Source organism: Ipomoea triloba, chromosome 7 (genome assembly GCF_003576645.1).
Source record: "Ipomoea triloba cultivar NCNSP0323 chromosome 7, ASM357664v1".
Classification (NCBI taxonomy): Eukaryota; Viridiplantae; Streptophyta; class Magnoliopsida; order Solanales; family Convolvulaceae; genus Ipomoea; species Ipomoea triloba.
In genome coordinates this window covers 26,808,127-26,815,478 of record NC_044922.1, presented here as the reverse complement: position 1 = coordinate 26,815,478, position 7,352 = coordinate 26,808,127, and positions in this window count along the sequence as shown.

Genomic DNA, 7,352 nt, shown 5'->3' with positions numbered 1-7,352 from the left:
AATATATATATATATATATATATATATATATATATATATATATATATATATATATATATATATATATATATATATATATATATATATATATATATATATATATATATATAGAACATTCCTATTTTTTAAAAAATCTTTTTATAATTTATGATATCATATATTTGATAAAATTATGTCGAGTATGATATATTTTGTCCTTTTAATTCTAATTATAAGTATTACTGTATGATTATTATGGGTGAAATGTAATTATATTTGATCGAGAGTGTACATTAAGTCAATCACAATTTATAATCTCTTAGAAATTATATATATTTGTAATAAATTTGTTGTTCATGATTAATCATGTTAGTTTTGGCAACGCGATAATAGGTATTACCTTATATGCAAAAAGGCAAAATCACTCGTCCCCAGGGCCCCCACATAGTGGCCTCACATCGAATATGGAAGAGTTAAATCATAGTGACTCAGCAGCTTTTTAGGTGGGAGGACTAGTGCTTGGTGATTAGCCACCCGCCGCCCACCCCCACAAGAGGGTGAACTCATAGAGGGGTGAAATAGGTATTACCGCCTCAACCAATGGACATATCACTAGCAAAACATAATGCTCACTCGTCAATCAATCATTCGTTAGTCACTTTAAAAATATGTAAGATAATGTTTGGTCACAATTTATGATCTCTCAAAATTATGTATGTTAATAATTTTGCCTACGATTAATTACCCTAGCATGTTTCTCACTAACAACATTAGAGTAGATAGTACATTCCTCCACTAATGGACATATATAGCTAGCAAAAAATAATGTTCTTCAATCAATCATTCGTTAATCACTTTAAAAATATCTAATGATAATGTTTGTAACTTCTCATATTTAAAATTTAAACCCCTATCAGTTCTTATGTAATATATGTAATTAATCATAATAATGTCAATATAACTTCTCATATATACAAACACTCCCGTCATTACATATATATATGTGTGTGTGTGTGTGTGTGTGTGTGTATGTATAAATGAACAAACATATCTACATTCCATGAATTACTCTTCCCATCCATCAACCTTAATAAGCATGTTATTGGTCACAGATGTAAAGTTTGAGAACAATAATCAGGGATCGAGTCTCACTAGTGGCGCAAAGGTCTTGATGCAACACAACTAGAGATAAAAAAATCATCTTAAGAGCTTTTGAAAAGCTTTTTATTATAGATATTGTTAAGGTTATAGTGCACAAATAGGCCTACTAACCCGCCTCGCCCTAATGGCCAAAGTTGAACCTTAAACATGAGAGGGTTTCACAGTTGTAAGTTGTAACATTTCCCTAACTTTTATGTCGCAAAAAAAGATAATAAAACTATAAATCTACAATAATTGTTATTATAATTCCTATCTTATTATCTCTCAATCATTATTGTTATTCTAATTTCTAGACTTAATTCCAACTAATCATAGGCACCCTGAACCAACAATCCATCAAATTGCCAAGGACCTTGTAGTCCAGTGACATCAAACCCTTCCCGTTATACGGGAGGTGGTGGGTTCGAGCCTTAGTGAAGGCAATACTGATTCTTGTGCTTCAATAGGTTGAGAAAGTAGTTATGAACATATACTGCTTTGTAATAGAGTTAGTAGTATTAAAAAAAAAAAAAACAATCCATCAAATTAAGTATACACACTCATTGTAAAACAGTGGGTCAGGCTAGAAACTCCATTCCACCTAATATGAGAGGTCTGCAATCGTCTCATTGCCTACCTTCTTTCTGTAATCATTTTCCCCGGCCTGTTTCTAAAGCACGCTAATCATATCCTTGGAAAAATTTTATTAAAAATGAGGGGAAAAAAATAACATTAAGGATATGTGTGTATATACATGTGTATGGATGTTTTAAGAAATGATTAAACTTGAGTGAGACTGTTTTGCGTGTGATAAATCTCAATTATGTAAAATGAAGTACTCTGTATTATTTTAGCAAAAATATAATACTATTGCATGACTCAACAAATAATTCATTTTTTACTAAAAATATAATCCTTGTTAATCCATAAAAATATTCCGTATCACATTTTAACTAAAAAGTATTATATATTTGAGATTTGTCTTACAGAGACAATTTCACACATTTTTTTTTAATATTTAAGGAAATTGTATGACACAACAAAGAAAATAAATAAGTATTTTGTACATAACCCGCCATTTATTTTAAATTATTACTTAAAAAATGTCACCAAAAGTTTGTCAAAATCATTTATATAGGCCTATAATTTGCTAAACTTATAAATTTTTGTGACAAATTTTACCTCTGCGACCAATTGAGTTGTCCATACAAACAACTTACAAGTTCTTTCAATAGGTAGCTATACAAAAAATAAAAAAATAAAAAATAATAATAATAATACTAATCAATTGTGACAACAGTGTTGCAATAGATTATCATCACTACCCTGGAAATGTCTTGATGCAACTTGTTACGATACTTTATAAAGGAATATGTACAATAATTGTTTTCCTAATAAATATATATATATATAACAACACATGTCTAATCATGATTTGTCATCATCCCTAAACCCTAATGACTCCAATAATAATGAAGTGGCTATAGGGTCCATCAGACCATCACAAATACCTACCAATCTCACTTTTGAACTTTCTATATATTTTGAAGTCAAGCATAGCATAAGACTTTTATTTCATCACTTTTCCCAATTAAGTGCATGAAATGGCTCTGCTCAATGCACTGCCATCAAACATGTTTAGAAAAAGTTGGGGGCAAAAGGGAGACTAACATGTGCTGTGTCAGAGCCAAAAATATTTACTAAAGGTGTGTTTGAAAAGCAGAAAAATGATTTCTGAAAAATGAGTCATTTTTCAAAAAATATTTTTCTTTATTGTGTTTGGCTGCCAAGCATAAAATTATCTTTGTGTGTTTGGTTCATTTTCCAAAAATTGAAAAAGAAAATGGACAAAAAAAATACATCAAAACCAATAAATCAACTGGTTTGCGAAACCAGTGGATTTACTGGTTAACCCAGTATCAGACTGGTTTCACAAACCACTCCGACAAACCAGTGTTGGACTTATTAAAATGGTGGGGGGGGGGGGGGGGGCATTGAATATGTGTGTGTGTGTGTGTGTGTATATATATATATATATATATACACTGTGTGTATATATATATATATATATATATATACACACACACACATAATATAGCAACCAAATTTGGGATGTGGGATGAGGGTGGGGTAGGGGGAGCGTTGCTAAGAAAACGTGCATATTGACCAGAATAACTCGTTGTCACTATTTGAGAGTGTGCACTAAGTAAAACACTGCTCCTACTTAATAGCACACAAATTAAACAAGAAAAGTAAATTGTACAAAAAAGACTTTATGCGGATTTGACCGATAGAGTGTTGGAAATAATTAACAAGCTAATTTTAATTAATTATAAATAAAGAAAATTAAAAGTGTGGTTTACTGGTTTACGTTATAGTTTCATGCATGGTCAAATTAAAGTAGGCATGTTAGGATACTAGAAAGCTAAGGGGTCAGTACACTTTATGAGAATGATTATGATGGTGTTAAAAGATGATTTTATTTTATATACATAGATTATCTCATCAGGGGACCAATCAGATCCTTTTGGGTACCTGAAAAAAGGTTTTGTTGAATGTTGAAGGTTAGTAATTTGGAATTCAACCTAATTACCTAACCATGTGGATGCAATTTAGGTGGGGTTTGGTGGAATATTACCTTAAAAAAATATTAAATTATTAAGAATTTCATGCTTTTTGAAAGATATATTCAAATTGTGTTTAATTAGAATATGAGATATATTCAATTAGTTTCATAGTAGAATTTTGGGGTTCAGCTAGCGATGCATAGTCTTAGATTAATTAAAGACAAAATTAAAGTTCCAGAAACGTGAGAGTATAAATAGATTCAGAAGTGGTGGTGATGAATACAATCAAGAAGGACCGATAGGATTTAATTAAGGTATTGCTACACTTTTTGTGGACGGTAAAAACTTGCTATCACGTCACTCAGGGAATTGAATGAGAGAGACGAGCGAATGTGCGGATTTTCTTATTAATCTTAGGTTTAATGGTGATTGAGGGTCTTCTATGCAACACTACTCTTAAGATAAAATAAACGAATTGCTCATTATTAAGTTTTTCAAATGTATTCAAAAGAAAAAAAAAAGGTGATATTTAATATTAACATGTTTGACAGATAATTATCTTTTAGGATTCAATATCACTCAATAGCAATAACATATACACACACAAACTTCTATGCTAACGATTATACTTGATACGAGCATGACTGTTTGATAACATCAAGTAAGCACACTCCATATGTAATATATTTTAAAACAAAATTACTTTAATAATCTCATATTAAATAATTTGAATTAAACATACCTAAACCTATGCTATTTTGTTAGGATGAAGCTTTTCAGATAGCTCTAATATAGGCCTAATGCCATCCACTTATTTTCTTTTTGAAAATTCTTACAACATATATATATATATATATATATATATATATATATATATATTATGTGATAAAGTTGTAATGAATACTATTATATATTTAAACATTTAGTTTGTTCTTCTTGTACTAATTCATAAGCATTAATTAGTACGGAGTATATGATTTTTGCAGGGTGTAGTTAAGGTATGTCAAAAGTGTACGTACATTAAATTGATCACTATTATATTTGTGATATCTTAAAAAACTTATGTTTGTTATAATGTCGCTCATGATAATCATGCTTTTTTTTTCTTTTTCTTTTTCTTTTTCTCACTAACAACGCCATAATAATCAGAGTGATTTCATCCACCAATAAACATATTGCTAGGCCGGAGTAGTATGTACTCGTCAATCAATCATTCATCTTTTTCACTTTAATTATGTAATGATAATGTTCGTAACTCTCTCTCTATATATAATTATATATACATACACACAGAGAGATAATTAATCAAGTGATCTCATCCATTGATCCAGTAGTCCAAATCAATGGTTCAAAATGAAGATATTTTTTTTTTAAAATATGGTGGCATTATAGTATTTTGTGTAAGTTATTTTTTGTCTTTCCGTGCATTTTTTTCTTTTTTCAGTATATATTTTTTCTTCATCGAGTGCACATTGTTGTCTTCCAATGCATTTTTTTCCTTCTTCCAGTGCACTATTTTCCTTCTTTGGGTGCACAATGTTGTCTCTTCTAGAGACTAGCTAGAGCACACAGTTTCTCCCTCTGAGTGCCCTTTGTTGCCTTCAATATTTGTATTGAAGATCTTGTATTGAATTTAGTCTTTTCAATAATTGTTTCTCATTTGGGCCTTCCAGTGCACATTTTTTTAAGCTAGTAGGTGGCGGAGTTTTTTTTTTTTTTTTTTAAATTTTTTGTAGAGCAATTGATCTTGAATTAATCAATGGCTGAAATTTATTCACGCTTTTCACTTGGGAGCTCCTTCCCACCAAATCCTAAACATATACACATACACACATATAGGCTTATGATCCCATTAAAATACACTCCCAAAAAAAAACTAAAAATCAATCTTAGCTTTACATATGTAAAAATCGAATGGATCATATAAAATTTATAAAAAAAATGTGGTGACATTTTCGTAACTATTGTCAATTTCACTTTGCAAAATTTAACATTTAAATATGCAATCTGTAACAACTAAATATGTAAATCTGGATAAAAAAATTTAATCAATGAAAAAGCTAAATTTTAAATCTAAACCGTAAATACTAGATTCTAAGCAGTAAAAAGTGAACCCTAAACCAAATAAAATAAAAAAATCAGTCATAAACTCTAAAATCCAAACCCTAAGTGCAATGCAATTTCGTATTTTTTCAAGTACAATCTTTTAATACTAAATGTGCAATATGTTACTATTAAATGTGCATGCAATATGTTAATACTAAATGTGCAAACCTGAAAAATTCTTAGAAGTGCAGATTTTAGTGTTCGAGTTTATCTAGTAAAATTGGTGATAATTACAAAAATATCACATCGTTTTTTTAAATCTAATATGATCCATCCGATTTTTCAAAATGTAAGGCTAAGATTGGTTCTTAGTTTTTTCCTAATGACTTGTTCTCATATGATCCAATACTATATATGTGTGTGTCTCCACTTTTTATAGGGGGTGTTCTCACCTAAAGCCCCCGGTATATATAAACTTTTTAAAATAATTATAAAAGAAAAAAATGCAGTGACATATTTGTAATTACAACGGTATGTATATTTAAAAATGATTGGTAGTATATCCGCGAATAGTTGATAGTACGGTGCACTCATATTTATAATACTATACTTATATGTTTGCATTATTAAACATTTCTAAATGCACTATTATAATTACAAAAATATTACTACATTTTATATTATATTATATTATATTATATTATATTATCTTCGACCCTAAAACATTTTAGATAAATGAATGAAATTAATTTACACCTTATCAGAGAGTTACTCGTTGTTCTTTGAATTTGGCTTTATAAACGTTATGATCTTTATGAGGGAGCAAACCATTTTTTTTTTTTGACAACCATATTTCATGTAAATACTATTGTTTTATCCACATCTCATTCATTACTCTACTAACCAATCTCAAGAAAACCTCTCACTAAACACTCAACTACACAAACATACTTTCTCACAACCCATCATCTAAACCTCAACAAAATCAATAAAAAAAATTTCGAGTTATCGCTTATCACAACTTAAGATACCTAACACGACAAACACATTAATTCCCACCGAAAAAGTTTTCATCATTTCAAGAGGTATTGAGGAGTTATTTGATAATTTACATACAAACATACATACGTATATATACAATATTTCAAGTTCGCCTCTTATTTGAATTGTCTATCTATTAGTCTTTTTCATTTAATATGAACTGATTAACAATGGATAATTTATGAGCTTAAGTAAAAAATCTTGTCAACTATGATCACAAAATTGATTTCATCCAGACACCTTCAAATAACGGGAGTGGGTTTTCTGTAAATCAATATATATATATAGGGTCATATTCAAGTGTGGCCGCACCCTTACGTGCGGCCGTGCGGTTTACACCACTCAATGTTAAGAAACGCACCAATGTTACGAAATGCACCACTGAGTGGTGTATTTCTTAAATATGAAATACACCACTCAATAGCATTTCGTAACATTGAGTGGTGCATTTCTTAACATTGGATGGTGTAAACCGCACGGCCGCACGTAAGGGTGCGGCCACATTTGAACAGAAATCTATATATATATATATATATATATATATATATATATATATATATATATATATATATATATATA